Raw genomic sequence first — 21,050 nt, forward strand, 5'->3', positions numbered from 1 at the left:
CATGATAGCAGGTGTTTAAATAGAAATGCACTGCTCAGCTGACCCGGTAGGAGCAAACGTATGCCAAAAATGTACTCAGAATGAGCTTTTCAGTGAATAGCAGCCAGGCACATTTTAGCTAGTTTTACTTGTAAGTGGGGTTGGAAATGCTTTTCAGGGTCAGTACTGGGCTCAAAACATGCAGCCCTGAGGTCTCTCATGAAAGCAGGTGGTTAAATAGAAATTCGCTGCTCAGCTGACCCGGTAGGAGCAAACGTATGCCAAAAATGTACACAGAATGAGCTTTTCAGTGAATAGCAGCCAGGCACATTTTAGCTAGTTTTACTTGTAAGTGGGGTTGGAAACGCTTTTCAGGATCAGTACTGGGCTCAAAACATGCAGCCCTGAGGTCTCTCATGATAGCAGGTGGTTAAATAGAAATTTGCTGCTCTGCTGACCCGGCAGGAGCAAACGTATGCTAAAAATGTACTCAGAATGAGCTTTTCAGTGAAGAGAAGCCAGGCACATTTTAGCTAGTTTTACTTGTAAGTGGGGTTGGAAATGCTTTTCAGGCTCAGTACTGGGCTCAAAACATGCAGCCCTGAGGACTCTCATGAAGGCAGGTGGTTAAATATAAATTCGCTGCTCAGCTGACCCGGTAGGAGCAAACGTATGCCAAAAATGTACACAGAATGAGCTTTTCAGTGAATAGCAGCCAGGCACATTTTAGCTAGTTTTACTTGTAAGTGGGGTTGGAAACGCTTTTCAGGATCAGTACTGGGCTCAAAACATGCAGCCCTGAGGTCTCTCATGATAGCAGGTGGTTAAATAGAAATTCGCTGCTCAGCTGACCGGGTAGGAGCAAATGTATGCTAAAAATGTACTCAGAATGAGCTTTTCAGTGAAGAGAAGCCAGGCACATTTTAGCTAGTTTTACTTGTAAGTGGGGTTGGAAATGCTTTTCAGGCTCAGTACTGGGCTCAAAACATGCAGCCCTGAGGTCTCTCATGATAGCAGGTGTTTAAATAGTAATGCACTGCTCAGCTGACCCGGTAGGAGCAAACGTATTCCAAAAATGTACTCAGAATGAGCTTTTCAGTGAATAGCAGCCAGGCACATTTTAGCTAGTTTTACTTGTAAGTGGGGTTGGAAACGCTTTTCAGGCTCAGTACTGGGTTCAAAACATGCAGCCCTGAGGTCTCTCATGAAAGCAGGTGGTTGAGTAGAAATTCGCTGCGCAGCTGACCCGGTAGGAGCAAACGTATGCCAAAAATGTACACAGAATGAGCTTTTCAGTGAATAGCAGCCAGGCACATTTTAGCTAGTTTTACTTGTAAGTGGGGTTGGAAACGCTTTTCAGGAATAGTACTGGGCTCAAAACATGCAGCCCTGAGGTCTCTCATGATAGCAGGTGTTTAAATAGAAATTCGCTGCTCAGCTGACCCGGCAGGAGCAAACGTATGCCAAAAATGTACACAGAATGAGCTTTTCGGTGAATAGCAGCCAGGCACATTTTAGCTAGTTTTACTTGTAAGTGGGGTTGGAAACGCTTTTCAGGATCAGTACTGGGCTCCAAACATGCAGCCCGGAGATCTCTCATGATAGCAGGTTGTTAAATAGAAATTCGCTGCTCAGCTGACCCGGCAGGAGCAAACGTATGCTAAAAATGTACTCAGAATGAGCTTTTCAGTGAAGAGAAGCCAGGCACATTTTAGCTAGTTTTACTTGTAAGTGGGGTTGGAAACGCTTTTCAGGATCAGTACTGGGCTCAAAACATGCAGCCCTGAGGTCTCTCATGATAGCAGGTGGTTAAATAGAAATTCGCTGCTCAGCTGACCCGGCAGGAGCAAACGTATGCTAAAAATGTACACAGAATGAGCTTTTCAGTGAAGAGAAGCCAGGCACATTTTAGCTAGTTTTACTTGTAAGTGGGGTTGGAAACGCTTTTCAGGATCAGTACTGGGCTCAAAACATGCAGCCCTGAGGTCTCTCATGATAGCAGGTGGTGAAATAGAAATTTGCTGCTCAGCTGACCGGGTAGGAGCAAACGTATGCTAAAAATGTACTCAGAATGAGCTTTTCAGTGAAGAGAAGCCAGGCACATTTTAGCTAGTTTTACTTGTAAGTGGGGTTGGAAATGCTTTTCAGGCTCAGTACTGGGCTCAAAACATGCAGCCCTGAGGTCTCTCATGAAAGCAGGTGGTTAAATAGAAATGCACTGCTCAGCTGACCCGGTAGGAGCAAACGTATGCCAAAAATGTACTCAGAATGAGCTTTTCAGTGAATAGCAGCCAGGCACATTTTAGCTAGTTTTACTTGTAAGTGGGGTTGGAAACGCTTTTCAGGCTCAGTACTGGGCTCAAAACATGCAGCCCTGAGGTCTCTCATGAAAGCAGGTGGTTAAGTAGAAATTCGCTGCGCAGCTGACCCGGTAGGAGCAAACGTATGCCAAAAATGTACACAGAATGAGCTTTTCAGTGAATAGCAGCCAGGCACATTTTAGCTAGTTTTACTTGTAAGTGGGGTTGGAAACGCTTTTCAGGATCAGTACTGGGCTCAAAACATGCAGCCCTGAGGTCTCTCATGATAGCAGGTGTTTAAATAGAAATTCGCTGCTCAGCTGACCCGGCAGGAGCAAACGTATGCCAAAAATGTACACAGAATGAGCTTTTCAGTGAATAGCAGCCAGGCACATTTTAGCTAGTTTTACTTGTAAGTGGGGTTGGAAACGCTTTTCAGGATCAGTACTGGGCTCCAAACATGCAGCCCTGAGGTCTCTCATGATAGCAGGTTGTTAAATAGAAATTCGCTGCTCAGCTGACCCGGCAGGAGCAAACGTATGCTGAAAATGTACTCAGAATGAGCTTTTCAGTGAAGAGAAGCCAGGCACATTTTAGCTAGTTTTACTTGTAAGTGGGGTTGGAAATGCTTTTCAGGGTCAGTACTGGGCTCAAAACATGCAGCCCTGAGGTCTCTCATGAAAGCAGGTGGTTAAATAGAAATTCGCTGCTCAGCTGACCCGGTAGGAGCAAACGTATGCCAAAAATGTACACAGAATGAGCTTTTCAGTGAATAGCAGCCAGGCACATTTTAGCTAGTTTTACTTGTAAGTGGGGTTGGAAACGCTTTTCAGGATCAGTACTGGGCTCAAAACATGCAGCCCTGAGGTCTCTCATGATAGCAGGTGGTTAAATAGAAATTTGCTGCTCTGCTGACCCGGCAGGAGCAAACGTATGCTAAAAATGTACTCAGAATGAGCTTTTCAGTGAAGAGAAGCCAGGCACATTTTAGCTAGTTTTACTTGTAAGTGGGGTTGGAAATGCTTTTCAGGCTCAGTACTGGGCTCAAAACATGCAGCCCTGAGGACTCTCATGAAGGCAGGTGGTTAAATATAAATTCGCTGCTCAGCTGACCCGGTAGGAGCAAACGTATGCCAAAAATGTACACAGAATGAGCTTTTCAGTGAATAGCAGCCAGGCACATTTTAGCTAGTTTTACTTGTAAGTGGGGTTGGAAACGCTTTTCAGGATCAGTACTGGGCTCAAAACATGCAGCCCTGAGGTCTCTCATGATAGCAGGTGGTTAAATAGAAATTCGCTGCTCAGCTGACCGGGTAGGAGCAAATGTATGCTAAAAATGTACTCAGAATGAGCTTTTCAGTGAAGAGAAGCCAGGCACATTTTAGCTAGTTTTACTTGTAAGTGGGGTTGGAAATGCTTTTCAGGCTCAGTACTGGGCTCAAAACATGCAGCCCTGAGGTCTCTCATGATAGCAGGTGTTTAAATAGAAATGCACTGCTCAGCTGACCCGGTAGGAGCAAACGTATGCCAAAAATGTACTCAGAATGAGCTTTTCAGTGAATAGCAGCCAGGCACATTTTAGCTAGTTTTACTTGTAAGTGGGGTTGGAAACGCTTTTCAGGCTCAGTACTGGGCTCAAAACATGCAGCCCTGAGGTCTCTCATGAAAGCAGGTGGTTGAGTAGAAATTCGCTGCGCAGCTGACCCGGTAGGAGCAAACGTATGCCAAAAATGTACACAGAATGAGCTTTTCAGTGAATAGCAGCCAGGCACATTTTAGCTAGTTTTACTTGTAAGTGGGGTTGGAAACGCTTTTCAGGATCAGTACTGGGCTCAAAACATGCAGCCCTGAGGTCTCTCATGATAGCAGGTGTTTAAATAGAAATTCGCTGCTCAGCTGACCCGGCAGGAGCAAACGTATGCCAAAAATGTACACAGAATGAGCTTTTCGGTGAATAGCAGCCAGGCACATTTTAGCTAGTTTTACTTGTAAGTGGGGTTGGAAACGCTTTTCAGGATCAGTACTGGGCTCCAAACATGCAGCCCTGAGATCTCTCATGATAGCAGGTTGTTAAATAGAAATTCGCTGCTCAGCTGACCCGGCAGGAGCAAACGTATGCTAAAAATGTACTCAGAATGAGCTTTTCAGTGAAGAGAAGCCAGGCACATTTTAGCTAGTTTTACTTGTAAGTGGGGTTGGAAATGCTTTTCAGGGTCAGTACTGGGCTCAAAACATGCAGCCCTGAGGTCTCTCATGAAAGCAGGTGGTTAAATAGAAATTCGCTGCTCAGCTGACCCGGTAGGAGCAAACGTATGCCAAAAATGTACACAGAATGAGCTTTTCAGTGAATAGCAGCCAGGCACATTTTAGCTAGTTTTACTAGTAAGTGGGGTTGGAAACGCTTTTCAGGATCAGTACTGGGCTCAAAACATGCAGCCCTGAGGTCTCTCATGATAGCAGGTGGTTAAATAGAAATTTGCTGCTCTGCTGACCCGGCAGGAGCAAACGTATGCTAAAAATGTACTCAGAATGAGCTTTTCAGTGAAGAGAAGCCAGGCACATTTTAGCTAGTTTTACTTGTAAGTGGGGTTGGAAATGCTTTTCAGGCTCAGTACTGGGCTCAAAACATGCAGCCCTGAGGTCTCTCATGAAAGCAGGTGGTTAAATAGAAATTTGCTGCTCAGCTGACCCGGTAGGAGCAAACGTATGCCAAAAATGTACACAGAATGAGCTTTTCAGTGAATAGCAGCCAGGCACATTTTAGCTAGTTTTACTTGTAAGTGGGGTTGGAAACGCTTTTCAGGATCAGTACTGGGCTCAAAACATGCAGCCCTGAGGTCTCTCATGATAGCAGGTGGTTAAATAGAAATTCGCTGCTCAGCTGACCCGGCAGGAGCAAACGTATGCTAAAAATGTACACAGAATGAGCTTTTCAGTGAAGAGAAACCAGGCACATTTTAGCTAGTTTTACTTGTAAGTGGGGTTGGAAACGCTTTTCAGGATCAGTACTGGGCTCAAAACATGCAGCCCTGAGGTCTCTCATGATAGCAGGTGGTTAAATAGAAATTTGCTGCTCAGCTGACCCGGCAGGAGCAAACGTATGCTAAAAATGTACACAGAATGAGCTTTTCAGTGAAGAGAAGCCAGGCACATTTTAGCTAGTTTTACTTGTAAGTGGGGTTGGAAACGCTTTTCAGGCTCAGTACTGGGCTCAAAACATGAGGTCTCTCACGAAAGCAGGTGGTTAAATAGAAATTCGCTGCTCAGCTGACCCGGCAGGAGCAAACGTATGCCAAAAAGTACACAGAATGAGCTTTTCAGTGAATAGCAGCCAGGCACATTTTAGCTAGTTTTACTTGTAAGTGGGGTTGGAAACGCTTTTCAGGATCAGTACTGGGCTCAAAACATGCAGCCCTGAGGTCTCTCATGATAGCAGGTGGTTAAATAGAAATTCGCTGCTCAGCTGACCCGGCAGGAGCAAACGTATGCCAAAAATGTACACAGAATGAGCTTTTCAGTGAATAGCAGCCAGGCACATTTTAGCTAGTTTTACTTGTAAGTGGGGTTGGAAACGCTTTTCAGGATCAGTACTGGGCTCCAAACATGCAGCCCTGAGGTCTCTCATGATAGCAGGTGGTTAAATAGAAATTCGCTGCTCAGCTGACCGGGCAGGAGCAAACGTATGCAAAAAATGTACTCAGAATGAGCTTTTCAGTGAAGAGAAGCCAGGCACATTTTAGCTAGTTTTACTTGTAAGTGGGGTTGGAAATGCTTTTCAGGGTCAGTACTGGGCTCAAAACATGCAGCCCTGAGGTCTCTCATGAAAGCAGGTGGTTAAATAGAAATTCGCTGCTCAGCTGACCCGGTGGGAGCAAACGTATGCCAAAAATGTACACAGAATGAGCTTTTCAGTGAATAGCAGCCAGGCACATTTTAGTTAGTTTTACTTGTAAGTGGGGTTGGAAACGCTTTTCAGGATCAGTACTGGGCTCAAAACATGCAGCCCTGAGGTCTCTCATGATAGCAGGTGGTTAAATAGAAATTCGCTGCTCAGCTGACCCGGCAGGAGCAAATGTATGCTAAAAATGTACTCAGAATGAGCTTTTCAGTGAAGAGAAGCCAGGCACATTTTAGCTAGTTTTACTTGTAAGTGGGGTTGGAAATGCTTTTCAGGGTCAGTACTGGGCTCAAAACATGCAGCCCTGAGGTCTCTCATGAAAGCAGGTGGTTAAATAGAAATTCGCTGCTCAGCTGACCCGGTAGGAGCAAACGTATGCCAAAAATGTACACAGAATGAGCTTTTCAGTGAATAGCAGCCAGGCACATTTTAGCTAGTTTTACTTGTAAGTGGGGTTGGAAACGCTTTTCAGGATCAGTACTGGGCTCAAAACATGCAGCCCTGAGGTCTCTCATGATAGCAGGTGGTTAAATAGAAATTCGCTGCTCAGCTGACCGGGCAGGAGCAAACGTATGCTAAAAATGTACTCAGAATGAGCTTTTCAGTGAAGAGAAGCCAGGCACATTTTAGCTAGTTTTACTTGTAAGTGGGGTTGGAAACGCTTTTCAGGCTCAGTACTGGGCTCAAAACATGCAGCCCTGAGGTCTCTCATGAAAGCAGGTGGTTAAATAGAAATTCGCTGCTCAGCTGACCCGGTAGGAGCAAACGTATGCCAAAAATGTACACAGAATGAGCTTTTCAGTGAATAGCAGCCAGGCACATTTTAGCTAGTTTTACTTGTAAGTGGGGTTGGAAACGCTTTTCAGGATCAGTACTGGGCTCAAAACATGCAGCCCTGAGGTCTCTCATGAATGCAGGTGGTTAAATAGAAATTCACTGCTCAGCTAGGCATGGGCGGAAAATCCGTTCCGCTCGCGGATTTTGCGGATTTTCGGGAAATCCGCAATCCGCGAGATTTGCGAATTTCCTGAAAAATCCGCAAATCCGCGAGCAGCGGATTTTGCTCGCACTGCTCGCACTGTTCGCGTGAGTTCGCGCCCCGCGAATAAGTGCGAAATTGCAGAAATACGATTTTAGCAAAACTGAAAGTAACTACTTACCAGGTTCAAAAGTTCAGGCTCATCATTAGTAGCCATTTCCTGTAGTGCTTCCTGAGGGGCCCCTCCAGAGTTCAGTTGCCAGTTGCAACTATTATGTGACCCTGCTCTGAACCTCAGAATAGTTACACATATGCCACAAAGGTCCTGAATTACAGCTAAGGGAGACAAGCAGGAGCCAGGCTGGAAGTTAAAATCCATTAATCAGCCCCTAATTCATTATTGTCAGTTGGGGCAGGGCAGGTGTTGTAACTAATTTTGCAACAATGAAAGCACTTAGCAAGTGCAAAAGATCACTAATCAGGGCGCACTAAGGAAGCAGGTGCCAGCTAAAAAAATATTCTGTGACACATTAATCAGCCCCAAATTAATTCAGGTCACTTGAGGCAGGGAAGGTGTGCTTTGCTTTGCCAAAAATAATGTACACTGGACAACCAGAGGGTGTGGTGATGAAACAGAGGGTGGCATGGGTGGGCCAGAGGGTGGCATGAGTAGTCAGAGAGTGGCAGTGGTGACAGAGAGTGGCAGTGATGAAGAAGAGTGTCCCAAACAGGTTGGACACGTAGAAACAACAAGTTCGCAAAACTTGCGACCCGACAGGTAAGTTCGCAAATTGCGAAATTGTAAAAACCCCTCGCGAACTGGCAGAAACACGGGCGAACACAAAAAAAAAAAAAAATCCGCAAATTCGCGGGAATTCGCGGATTTTGCGGATTGCGAGTTTGCAAATCCGCAAATTCGCGGATTGCCAATCCGCAAAATCCGCTCATGCTTATGCTCAGCTGACCTGGTAGGAGCAAACGTATGCCAAAAATGTACTCAGAATGAGCTTTTCAGTGAATAGCAGCCAGGCACATTTTAGCTAGTTTTACTTGTAAGTGCGGTTGGAAACGCTTTTCAGGCTCAGTACTGGGCTCAAAACATGCAACCCTGAGGTCTCTCATGAAAGCAGGTGGTTAAATAGAAATTCGCTGCTCAGCTGACCCGGTAGGAGCAAACGTATGCCAAAAATGTACACAGAATGAGCTTTTCAGTGAATAGCAGCCAGGCACATTTTAGCTAGTTTTACTTGTAAGTGGGGTTGGAAACGCTTTTCAGGATCAGTACTGGGCTCAAAACATGCAGCCCTGAGGTCTCTCATGATAGCAGGTGGTTAAATAGAAATTCGCTGCTCAGCTGACCCGGCAGGAGCAAACGTATGCTAAAAATGTACTCAGAATGAGCTTTTCAGTGAAGAGAAGCCAGGCACATTTTAGCTAGTTTTACTTGTAAGTGGGGTTGGAAACGCTTTTCAGGATCAGTACTGGGCTCAAAACATGCAGCCCTGAGGTCTCTCATGATAGCAGGTGGTTAAATAGAAATTTGCTGCTCAGCTGACCCGGCAGGAGCAAACGTATGCTAAAAATGTACACAGAATGAGCTTTTCAGTGAAGAGAAGCCAGGCACATTTTAGCTAGTTTTACTTGTAAGTGGGGTTGGAAACGCTTTTCAGGCTCAGTACTGGGCTCAAAACATGAGGTCTCTCATGAAAGCAGGTGGTTAAATAGAAAGTCGCTGCTCAGCTGACCCGGCAGGAGCAAACGTATGCCAAAAATGTACACAGAATGAGCTTTTCAGTGAATAGCAGCCAGGCACATTTTAGCTAGTTTTACTTGTAAGTGGGGTTGGAAACGCTTTTCAGGATCAGTACTGGGCTCAAAACATGCAGCCCTGAGGTCTCTCATGATAGCAGGTGGTTAAATAGAAATTCGCTGCTCAGCTGACCCGGCAGGAGCAAACGTATGCTAAAAATGTACTCAGAATGAGCTTTTCAGTGAAGAGAAGCCAGGCACATTTTAGCTAGTTTTACTTGTAAGTGGGTTTGGAAACGCTTTTCAGGCTCAGTACTGGGCTCAAAACATGCAGCCCTGAGGTCTCTCATGAAAGCAGGTGGTTAAATAGAAATTCGCTGCTCAGCTGACCCGATAGGAGCAAACGTATGCCAAAAATGTACACAGAATGAGCTTTTCAGTGAATAGCAGCCAGGCACATTTTGGCTAGTTTTACTTGTAAGTGGGGTTGGAAACGCTTTTCAGGCTCAGTACTGGGCTCAAAACATGCAGCCCTGAGGTCTCTCATGAAAGCAGGTGGTTAAATAGAAATTCGCTGCTCAGCTGACCCGGTAGGAGCAAACGTATGCCAAAAATGTACACAGAATGAGCTTTTCAGTGAAGAGAAGCCAGGCACATTTTAGCTAGTTTTACTTGTAAGTGGGGTTGGAAATGCTTTTCAGGATCAGTACTGGGCTCAAAACATGCAGCCCTGAGGTCTTTCATGATAGCAGATGGTTAAATAGAAATTCGCTGCTCAGCTGACCCGGCAGGAGCAAACGTATGCTAAAAATGTACACAGAATGAGCTTTTCAGTGAAGAGAAGCCAGGCACATTTTAGCTAGTTTTACTTGTAAGTGGGGTTGGAAACGCTTTTCAGGCTCAGTACTGGGCTCAAAACATGAGGTCTCTCATGAAAGCAGGTGGTTAAATAGAAATTCGCTGCTCAGCTGACCCGGTAGGAGCAAACGTATGCCAAAAATGTACACAGAATGAGCTTTTCAGTGAATAGCAGCCAGGCACATTTTAGCTAGTTTTACTTGTAAGTGGGGTTGGAAACGCTTTTCAGGATCAGTACTGGGCTCAAAACATGCAGCCCTGAGGTCTCTCATGATAGCAGGTGGTTAAATAGAAATTCGCTGCTCAGCTGACCCGGCAGGAGCAAACGTATGCTAAAAATGTACTCAGAATGAGCTTTTCAGTGAAGAGAAGCCAGGCACATTTTAGCTAGTTTTACTTGTAAGTGGGGTTGGAAACGCTTTTCAGGATCAGTACTGGGCTCAAAACATGCAGCCCTGAGGTCTCTCATGATAGCAGGTGGTTAAATAGAAATTCGCTGCTCAGCTGACCCGGCAGGAGCAAACGTATGCTAAAAATGTACACAGAATGAGCTTTTCAGTGAAGAGAAGCCAGGCACATTTTAGCTAGTTTTACTTGTAAGTGGGGTTGGAAACGCTTTTCAGGCTCAGTACTGGGCTCAAAACATGAGGTCTCTCATGAAAGCAGGTGGTTAAATAGAAAGTCGCTGCTCAGCTGACCCGGCAGGAGCAAACGTATGCCAAAAATGTACACAGAATGAGCTTTTCAGTGAATAGCAGCCAGGCACATTTTAGCTAGTTTTACTTGTAAGTGGGGTTGGAAACGCTTTTCAGGATCAGTACTGGGCTCAAAACATGCAGCCCTGAGGTCTCTCATGATAGCAGGTGGTTAAATAGAAATTCGCTGCTTAGCTGACCTGGGAGGAGCAAACGTATGCTAAAAATGTACTCAGAATGAGCTTTTCAGTGAAGAGAAGCCAGGCACATTTTAGCTAGTTTTACTTGTAAGTGGGGTTGGAAACGCTTTTCAGGCTCAGTACTGGGCTCAAAACATGCAGCCCTGAGGTCTCTCATGAAAGCAGGTGGTTAAATAGAAATTCGCTGCTCAGCTGACCCGGCAGGAGCAAACGTATGCTAAAAATGTACTCAGAATGAGCTTTTCAGTGAAGAGAAGCCAGGCACATTTTAGCTAGTTTTACTTGTAAGTGGGGTTGGAAATGCTTTTCAGGGTCAGTACTGGGCTCAAAACATGCAGCCCTGAGGTCTCTCATGAAAGCAGGTGGTTAAATAGAAATTCGCTGCTCAGCTGACCCGGTAGGAGCAAACGTATGCCAAAAATGTACACAGAATGAGCTTTTTAGTGAATAGCAGCCAGGCACATTTTAGCTAGTTTTACTTGTAAGTGGGGTTGGAAACGCTTTTCAGGATCAGTACTGGGCTCAAAACATGCAGCCCTGAGGTCTCTCATGATAGCAGGTGGTTAAATAGAAATTCGCTGCTCAGCTGACCCGGCAGGAGCAAACGTATGCTAAAAATGTACTCAGAATGAGCTTTTCAGTGAAGAGAAGCCAGGCACATTTTAGCTAGTTTTACTTGTAAGTGGGGTTGGAAATGCTTTTCAGGATCAGTACTGGGCTCAAAACATGCAGCCCTGAGGTCTCTCATGATAGCAGGTGGTTAAATAGAAATTCGCTGCTCAGCTGACCCGGCAGGAGCAAACGTATGCTAAAAATGTACACAGAATGAGCTTTTCAGTGAAGAGAAGCCAGGCACATTTTAGCTAGTTTTACATGTAAGTGGGGTTGGAAACGCTTTTCAGGCTCAGTACTGGGCTCAAAACATGAGGTCTCTCATGAAAGCAGGTGGTTAAATTGAAATTTGCTGCTCAGCTGACCCGGCAGGAGCAAACGTATGCCAAAAATGTACACAGAATGAGCTTTTCAGTGAATAGCAGCCAGGCACATTTTAGCTAGTTTTACTTGTAAGTGGGGTTGGAAACGCTTTTCTGGATCAGTACTGGGCTCAAAACATGCAGCCCTGAGGTCTCTCATGATAGCAGGTGGTTAAATAGAAATTCGCTGTTCAGTTGACCCGGCAGGAGCAAACGTATGCCAAAAATGTACACAGAATGAGCTTTTCAGTGAATAGCAGCCAGGCACATTTTAGCTAGTTTTACTTGTAAGTGGGGTTGGAAACGCTTTTCAGGATCAGTACTGGGCTCCAAACATGCAGCCCTGAGGTCTCTCATGATAGCAGGTGGTTAAACAGAAATTCGCTGCTCAGCTGACCCGGCAGGAGCAAACGTATGCTAAAAATGTACTCAGAATGAGCTTTTCAGTGAAGAGAAGCCAGGCACATTTTAGCTAGTTTTACTTGTAAGTGGGGTTGGAAATGCTTTTCAGGGTCAGTACTGGGCTCAAAACATGCAGCCCTGAGGTCTCTCATGAAAGCAGGTGGTTAAATAGAAATTCGCTGCTCAGATGACCCGGTAGGAGCAAACGTATGCCAAAAATGTACACAGAATGAGCTTTTCAGTGAATAGCAGCCAGGCACATTTTAGCTAGTTTTACTTGTAAGTGGGGTTGGAAACGCTTTTCAGGATCAGTACTGGGCTCAAAACATGCAGCCCTGAGGTCTCTCATGAAAGTAGGTGGTTAAATAGAAATTCGCTGCTCAGCTGACCCGGTAGGAGCAAACGTATGCCAAAAATGTACACAGAATGATCTTTTCAGTGAATAGCAGCCAGGCACATTTTAGCTAGTTTTACTTGTAAGTGGGGTTGGAAACGCTTTTCAGGATCAGTACTGGGCTCAAAACATGCAGCCCTGAGGTCTCTCATGATAGCAGGTGGTTAAATAGAAATTCGCTGCTCAGCTGACCCGGCAGGAGCAAACGTATGCCAAAAATGTACACAGAATGAGCTTTTCAGTGAATAGCAGCCAGGCACATTTTAGCTAGTTTTACTTGTAAGTGGGGTTGGAAACGCTTTTCAGGATCAGTACTGGGCTCCAAACATGCAGCCCTGAGGTCTCTCATGATAGCAGGTGGTTAAATAGAAATTCGCTGCTCTGCTGACCCGGCAGGAGCAAACGTATGCTAAAAATGTACTCAGAATGAGCTTTTCTGTGAAGAGAAGCCAGGCACATTTTAGCTAGGTTTACTTGTAAGTGGGGTTGGAAATGCTTTTCAGGCTCAGTACTGGGCTCAAAACATGCAGCCCTGAGGTCTCTCATGAAAGCAGGTGGTTAAATAGAAATTCGCTGCTCAGCTGACCCGGTAGGAGCAAACGTATGCCAAAAATGTACACAGAATGAGCTTTTCAGTGAATAGCAGCCAGGCACATTTTAGCTAGTTTTACTTGTAAGTGGGGTTGGAAACGCTTTTCAGTATCAGTACTGGGCTCAAAACATGCAGCCCTGAGGTCTCTCATGATAGCAGGTGGTTAAATAGAAATTCGCTGCTCAGCTGACCCGGCAGGAGCAAACGTATGCTAAAAATGTACTCAGAATGAGCTTTTCAGTGAAGAGAAGCCAGGCACATTTTAACTAGTTTTACTTGTAAGTGGGGTTGGAAACGCTTTTCAGGATCAGTACTGGGCTCAAAACATGCAGCCCTGAGGTCTCTCATGATAGCAGGTGGTTAAATAGAAATTCGCTGCTCAGCTGACCCGGCAGGAGCAAACGTATGCTAAAAATGTACACAGAATGAGCTTTTCAGTGAAGAGAAGCCAGGCACATTTTAACTAGTTTTACTTGTAAGTGGGGTTGGAAATGCTTTTCAGGCTCAGTACTGGGCTCAAAACATGAGGTCTCTCATGAAAGCAGGTGGTGAAATAGAAATTCGCTGCTCAGCTGACCCGGTAGGAGCAAACGTATGCCAAAAATGTACACAGAATGAGCTTTTCAGTGAATAGCAGCCAGGCACATTTTAGCTAGTTTTACTTGCAAGTGGGGTTGGAAACGCTTTTCAGGATCAGTACTGGGCTCACAACATGCAGCCCTGAGGTCTCTCATGAAAGCAGGTGGTTAAATAGAAATTCACTGCTCAGCTGACCTGGTAGGAGCAAACGTATGCCAAAAATGTACTCAGAATGAGCTTTTCAGTGAATAGCAGCCAGGCACATTTTAGCTAGTTTTACTTGTAAGTGGGGTTGGAAACGCTTTTCAGGCTCAGTACTGGGCTCAAAACATGCAGCCCTGAGGTCTCTCATGAAAGCAGGTGGTTAAATAGAAATTCGCTGCTCAGCTGACCCGGTAGGAGCAAACGTATGCCAAAAATGTACACAGAATGAGCTTTTCAGTGAATAGCAGCCAGGCACATTTTAGCTAGTTTTACTTGTAAGTGGGGTTGGAAACGCTTTTCAGGATCAGTACTGGGCTCAAAACATGCAGCCCTGAGGTCTCTCATGATAGCAGGGGGTTAAATAGAAATTTGCTGCTCAGCTGACCCGGCAGGAGCAAACGTATGCCAAAAATGTACACAGAATGAGCTTTTCAGTGAATAGCAGCCAGGCACATTTTAGCTAGTTTTACTTGTAAGTGGGGTTGGAAACGCTTTTCAGGATCAGTACTGGGCTCCAAACATGCAGCCCTGAGGTCTCTCATGATAGCAGGTGGTTAAATAGAAATTCGCTGCTCTGCTGACCCGGCAGGAGCAAACGTATGCTAAAAATGTACTCAGAATGAGCTTTTCAGTGAAGAGAAGCCAGGCACATTTTAGCTAGTTTTACTTGTAAGTGGGGTTGGAAATGCTTTTCAGGCTCAGTACTGGGCTCAAAACATGCAGCCCTGAGGTCTCTCATGAAAGCAGGTGGTTAAATAGAAATTCGCTGCTCAGCTGACCCGGCAGGAGCAAACGTATGCTAAAAATGTACTCAGAATGAGCTTTTCAGTGAAGAGAAGCCAGGCACATTTTAGCTAGTTTTACTTGTAAGTGGGGTTGGAAACGCTTTTCAGGATCAGTACTGGGCTCAAAACATGCAGCCCTGAGGTCTCTCATGATAGCAGGTGGTTAAATAGAAATTCGCTGCTCAGCTGACCCTGCAGGAGCAAATGTATGCTAAAAATGTACACAGAATGAGCTTTTCAGTGAAGAGAAGCCAGGCACATTTTAGCTAGTTTTACTTGTAAGTGGGGTTGGAAACGCTTTTCAGGCTCAGTACTGGGCTCAAAACATGAGGTCTCTCATGAAAGCAGGTGGTTAAATAGAAATTCGCTGCTCAGCTGACGCGGCAGGAGCAAACGTATGCCAAAAATATACACAGAATGAGCTTTTCAGTGAATAGCAGCCAGGCACATTTTAGCTAGTTTTACTTGTAAGTGGGGTTGGAAACGCTTTTCAGGATCAGTACTGGGCTCAAAACATGCAGCCCTGAGGTCTCTCATGATAGCAGGTGGTTAAATAGAAATTCGCTGCTCAGCTGACCGGGCAGGAGCAAACGTATGCTAAAAATGTACTCAGAATGAGCTTTTCAGTGAAGAGAAGCCAGGCACATTTTAGCTAGTTTTACTTGTAAGTGGGGTTGGAAATGCTTTTCAGGCTCAGTACTGGGCTCAAAACATGCAGCCCTGAGGTCTCTCATGAAAGCAGGTGGTTAAATAGAAATTCGCTGCTCAGCTGACCCGGTAGGAGCAAACGTATGCCAAAAATGTACTCAGAATTAGCTTTTCAGTGAAATAGCAGCCAGGCACATTTCAGCTAGTTTTACTTGTAAGTGGGGTTGGAAACGGTTTTCAGGAGGCTCAGTACTGCGCTCAAAGGATGCAGCCCTGAGGTCTCTCCTGATAGGAGGTAGTTAAGTAGAAATTTTCTGCTCAGCTGACGCGGCAGAAGCAAATGTATGCCAAAAATGTATGCAGAATTAGCTTTTCAGTGAACAGCAGCCAGGCACATTTCAGCTAGTTTTACTTGTAAGTGGGGTTGGAAACGGTTTTCAGGAGGCTCAGTACTGCTCTCAAAAGATGCAGCCCTGAGGTCTCTCGTGATAGGAGGTAGTTAAGTAGAAATTCGCTGCTCAGCTGACCCGGCAGGAGCAAATGTATGCCAAAAATGTACGCAGAACCAATTTTTCAGTGAAGGCCCATTTTAGCTAGTTTTACTTGTAAGTTGGGTTGGAAACGCTTTTCAGGCTCAGTACTGCGCTCAAAAGATGCAGCCCTGAGGTCTCCCCTGATAGGAGGTAGTTAAGTAGAAATTCGCTGCTCAGCTGACCCGGCAGGAGCAAATATGTGCCAAAAATGTATGCAGAATTAGCTTTTCAGTGAACAGCAGGCAGGCACATTTTAGCTAGTTTTACGTGTAAGTGGGGTTGGAAACGGTTTTCAGGCTCAGTACTGCGCTCAAAAGATGCAGCCCTGAGGTCTCTCCTGATAGGAGGTAGTTAAGTAGAAATTCGCTGCTCAGCTGACCCGGCAGGAGCAAACGTATGCCAAAAATGTACGCCGAACCAATTTTTTAGTGAAGGCACATTTTAGCTAGTTTTACCTGTAAGTGGGGTTGGAAACGCTTTTCAGGCTCAGTTCTGCGCTCAAAAGATGCAGCCCTGAGGTCCCCCCTGATAGGAGGTAGTTAAGTAGAAATTCGCTGCTCAGCTGACCCGGCAGGAGCAAACGTATGCCAAAAATGTGTGCAGAATGAGCTTTTCAGTAAACAGCAGCCAGGCACATTTTATCTAGTTTTACTTGTAAGTGGGGTTGGAAATGCTTTTCAGGCTCAGTACTGCGCTCCAAAGTTGCAGCCCTGAGGTCTCTCCTGATAGGAGGTAGTTAAGTAGAAATTTGCTGCTCAGCTGACCCGACAGGAGCAAACGTGTGCCAAAAATGTACGCAGAATAAGCTTTTCAGTGAAGAGCAGCCAGGCACATTTTAGCAAGTATTACTTGTAAGTGGGGTTGGAAACACTTTTCAAGCTCAGTACTGAGCTCAAAAGATGCAGCCCTGAGGTCTCTCATGATAGGAGGTAGTTAAGTAGAAATTCACTTCTCAGCTGACCCGTCAGGTGCAAACGTATGCCAAAAATGTACGCAGAATGGGCTTTTCAGTGAAGAGCAGCCAGGCACATTTTAGCTAGTTTTACTTGTAAGTGGGGGTGGAAACTCTTTTCAGGCACAGTACTGCGCTCAAAAGATGCAGCCCTGAGGACCCTCAAGATAGCAGGTGGTTAAGTAGAAATTTCCCGCTTGGCTGACCCAGCAGGAGCAAACGTATGCCAAAAATGTATGCAGAACCAGCTTTTCAGTGAAGAGCAGCCAGGCACATTTTAGCTAGTTTTACTTGTAAGTGGGGTTGGAAAAGCTTTTCAGGCTCAATACTTCACTCAAAAGATGCAGCCCTGAGGTCTCCCCTGATAGGAGGTAGTTAAGTAGAAATTCGCTGCTTACCTGACCCGGCAGGAGCAAACGTATGCCAAAAATGTACGCAGAATGAGCTTTTCAGTGAACAGCAGCCAGGCATATTTTAGCTAGTTTTACTTGTAAGTGGGGTTGTAAACTCTTTTCAGGCTCAGTATTGCGCTCAAAGGATGCAGCCCTGAGGTCTCTCCTGATAGGAGGTAGTTAAGTAGAAATTCGCTGCTCAGCTGACCCGGCAGAAGCAAATATATGCCAAAAATGTATGCAGAATTAGCTTTTCAGTGAACGGCAGCCAGGCACATTGTAGCTAGTTTTACTTGTAAGTGGGGTTGGAAATGGTTTTCAGGCTCAGTTCTGCGCTCAAAAGATGCAGCCCTGAGGTCTCTCCTGATAGGAGGTAGTTAAGTAGAAATTCACTGCTCAGCTGACCCGGCAGGAGCAAACGTATGCCAAAAATGTACGCAGAATGAGCTTTTCAGTGAACAGCAGCCAGGCACATTTTAGCTAGTTTTACTTGTAAGTGGGGTTGGTAACGCTTTTCAGGCTCAGTACTGCGCTCAAAGGATGCAGCCCTGAGGTCTCTCCTGATAGGAGGTAGTTAAGTAGAAATTCGCTGCTCAGCTGACCCGGCAGGAGCAAATATATGCCAAAAATGTATGCAGAATTAGCTTTTCAGTGAAATAGCAGCCAGGCACATTTCAGCTAGTTTTACTTGTAAGTGGGGTTGGAAACGGTTTTCAGGAGGCTCAGTACTGCGCTCAAAGGATGCAGCCCTGAGGTCTCTCCTGATAGGAGGTAGTTAAGTAGAAATTTTCTGCTCAGCTGACGCGGCAGAAGCAAATGTATGCCAAAAATGTATGCAGAATTAGTTTTTCAGTGAACAGCAGCCAGGCACATTTCAGCTAGTTTTACTTGTAAGTGGGGTTGGAAATGGTTTTCAGGCTCAGTTCTGCGCTCAAAAGATGCAGCCCTGAGGTCTCTCCTGATAGGAGGTAGTTAAGTAGAAATTCACTGCTCAGCTGACCCGGCAGGAGCAAATGTATGCCAAAAATGTACGCAGAATGAGCTTTTCAGTGAACAGCAGCCAGGCACATTTTAGCTAGTTTTACTTGTAAGTGGGGTTGGTAACGCTTTTCAGGCTCAGTACTGCGCTCAAAGGATGCAGCCCTGAGGTCTCTCCTGATAGGAGTTAGTTAAGTAGAAATTCGCTGCTCAGCTGACCCGGCAGGAGCAAATATATGCCAAAAATGTATGCAGAATTAGCTTTTCAGTGAAATAGCAGCCAGGCACATTTCAGCTAGTTTTACTTGTAAGTGGGGTTGGAAACGGTTTTCAGGAGGCTCAGTACTGCGCTCAAAGGATGCAGCCCTGAGGTCTCTCCTGATAGGAGGTAGTTAAGTAGAAATTTTCTGCTCAGCTGACGCGGCAGAAGCAAATGTATGCCAAAAATGTATGCAGAATTCGTTTTTCAGTGAACAGCAGCCAGGCACATTTCAGCTAGTTTTACTTGTAAGTGGGGTTGGAAATGGTTTTCAGGCTCAGTTCTGCGCTCAAAAGATGCAGCCCTGAGGTCTCTCCTGATAGGAGGTAGTTAAGTAGAAATTCACTGCTCAGCTGACCCGGCAGGAGCAAACGTATGCCAAAAATGTACGCAGAATGAGCTTTTCAGTGAACAGCAGCCAGGCACATTTTAGCTAGTTTTACTTGTAAGTGGGGTTGGTAACGCTTTTCAGGCTCAGTACTGCGCTCAAAGGATGCAGCCCTGAGGTCTCTCCTGATAGGAGTTAGTTAAGTAGAAATTCGCTGCTCAGCTGACCCGGCAGGAGCAAATATATGTCAAAAATGTATGCAGAATTAGCTTTTCAGTGAAATAGCAGCCAGGCACATTTCAGCTAGTTTTACTTGTAAGTGGGGTTGGAAACGGTTTTCAGGAGGCTCAGTACTGCGCTCAAAGGATGCAGCCCTGAGGTCTCTCCTGATAGGAGGTAGTTAAGTAGAAATTTTCTGCTCAGCTGACGCGGCAGAAGCAAATGTATGCCAAAAATGTATGCAGAATTAGTTTTTCAGTGAACAGCAGCCAGGCACATTTCAGCTAGTTTTACTTGTAAGTGGGGTTGGAAACGGTTTTCAGGAGGCTCAGTTCTGCGCTCAAAAGATGCAGCCCTTAGGTCTCTCGTGATAGGGGCTAGTTAAGTAGAAATTCGCTGCTCAGCTGACCCGGCAGGAGCAAATGTATGCCAAAAATGTACGCAGAACCAATTTGTCAGTGAAGGCACATTTTAGCTAGTTTTACTTGTAAGTTGGGTTGGAAACGCTTTTCAGGCTCAGTACTGCGCTCAAAAGATGCAGCCCTGAGGTCTCCCCTGATAGGAGGTAGTTAAGTAGAAATTCACTGCTCAGCTGACCCGGCAGGAGCAAATATATGCCAAAAATGTATGCAGAATTAGCTTTTCAGTGAACAGCAGCCAGGCACATTTTAGCTAGTTTTACTTGTAAGTGGGGTTGGAAACGGTTTTCAGGCTCAGTACTGCGCTCAAAAGATGCAGCCCTGAGGTCTCTCCTGATAGGAGGTAGTTAAGTAGAAATTCGCTGCTCAGCTGACCCGGCAGGAGCAAACGTATGCCAAAAATGTACGCCGAACCAATTTTTTAGTGAAGGCACATTTTAGCTAGTTTTACTTGTAAGTGGGGTTGGAAACGCTTTTCAGGCTCAGTTCTGCGCTCAAAATATGCAGCCCTGAGGTCCCCCCTGATAGGAGGTAGTTAAGTAGAAATTCGCTGCTCAGCTGACCCGGCAGGAGCAAACGTATGCCAAAAATGTGTGCAGAATGAGCTTTTCAGTGAACAGCAGCCAGGCACATTTTAGCTAGTTTTACTTGTAAGTGGGGTTGTAAACGCTTTTTAGGCTCAGTACTGCTCTCAAAGGATGCAGCCCTGAGGTCTCTCCTGATAGGAGGTAGTTAAGTAGAAATTCACTGCTCAGCTGACCCGGCAGGAGCAAATGTATACCAAAAATGTACCCAGAATGAGCTTTTCAGTGAACAGCAGCCAGGCACATTTTATCTAGTTTTACTTGTAAGTGGGGTTGGAAATGCTTTTCAGGCTCAGTACTGCGCTCCAAAGTTGCAGCCCTGAGGTCTCTCCTGATAGGAGGTAGTTAAGTAGAAATTTGCTGCTCAGCTGACCCGGCAGGAGCAAACGTGTGCCAAAAATGTACGCAGAATAAGCTTTTCAGTGAAGAGCAGCCAGGCACATTTTAGCAAGTATTACTTGTAAGTGGGGTTGGAAACACTTTTCTGGCTCAGTACTGAGCTCAAAAGATGCAGCCCTGAGGTCTCTCATGATAGGAGGTAGTTAAGTAGAAATTCACTGCTCAGCTGACCCGTCAGGTGCAAACGTATGCCAAAAATGTACGCAGAACGAGCTTTTCAGTGAACAGCAGCCAGGCACATTTTAGCTAGTTTTACTTGTAAGTGGAGTTGTAAACGCTTTTCAGGCTCAGTACTGCGCTCAAAGGATGCAGCCCTGAGGTCTCTCCTGATAGGAGGTGGTTAAGTAGAAATTCGCTGCTCACCTGACCCGGCAGGAGCAAATATATGCCAAAAATGTACGCAGAATGAGCTTTTCAGTGAAGAGCAGCCAGGCACATTTTAGCTAGTTTTACTTGTAAGTGGGGTTGGAAACTCTTTTCAGGCACAGTACTGCGCTCAAAAGATGCAGCCCTGAGGTCCCTCAAGATAGCAGGTGGTTAAGTAGAAATTTCCCGCTTGGCTGACTCAGCAGGAGCAAACGTATGCCAAAAATGTACGCAGAACCAGCTTTTCAGTGAAGAGCAGCCAGGCACATTTTAGCTAGTTTTACTTGTAAGTGGGGTTGGAAAAGCTTTTCAGGCTCAATACTTCACTCAAAAGATGCAGCCCTGAGGTCTCCCCTGATAGGAGGTAGTTAAGTAAAAATTCGCT

Source organism: Lissotriton vulgaris, chromosome 2_1 (assembly GCF_964263255.1).
Source record: "Lissotriton vulgaris chromosome 2_1, aLisVul1.2, whole genome shotgun sequence".
In the NCBI taxonomy this organism is placed as follows: Eukaryota; Metazoa; Chordata; class Amphibia; order Caudata; family Salamandridae; genus Lissotriton; species Lissotriton vulgaris.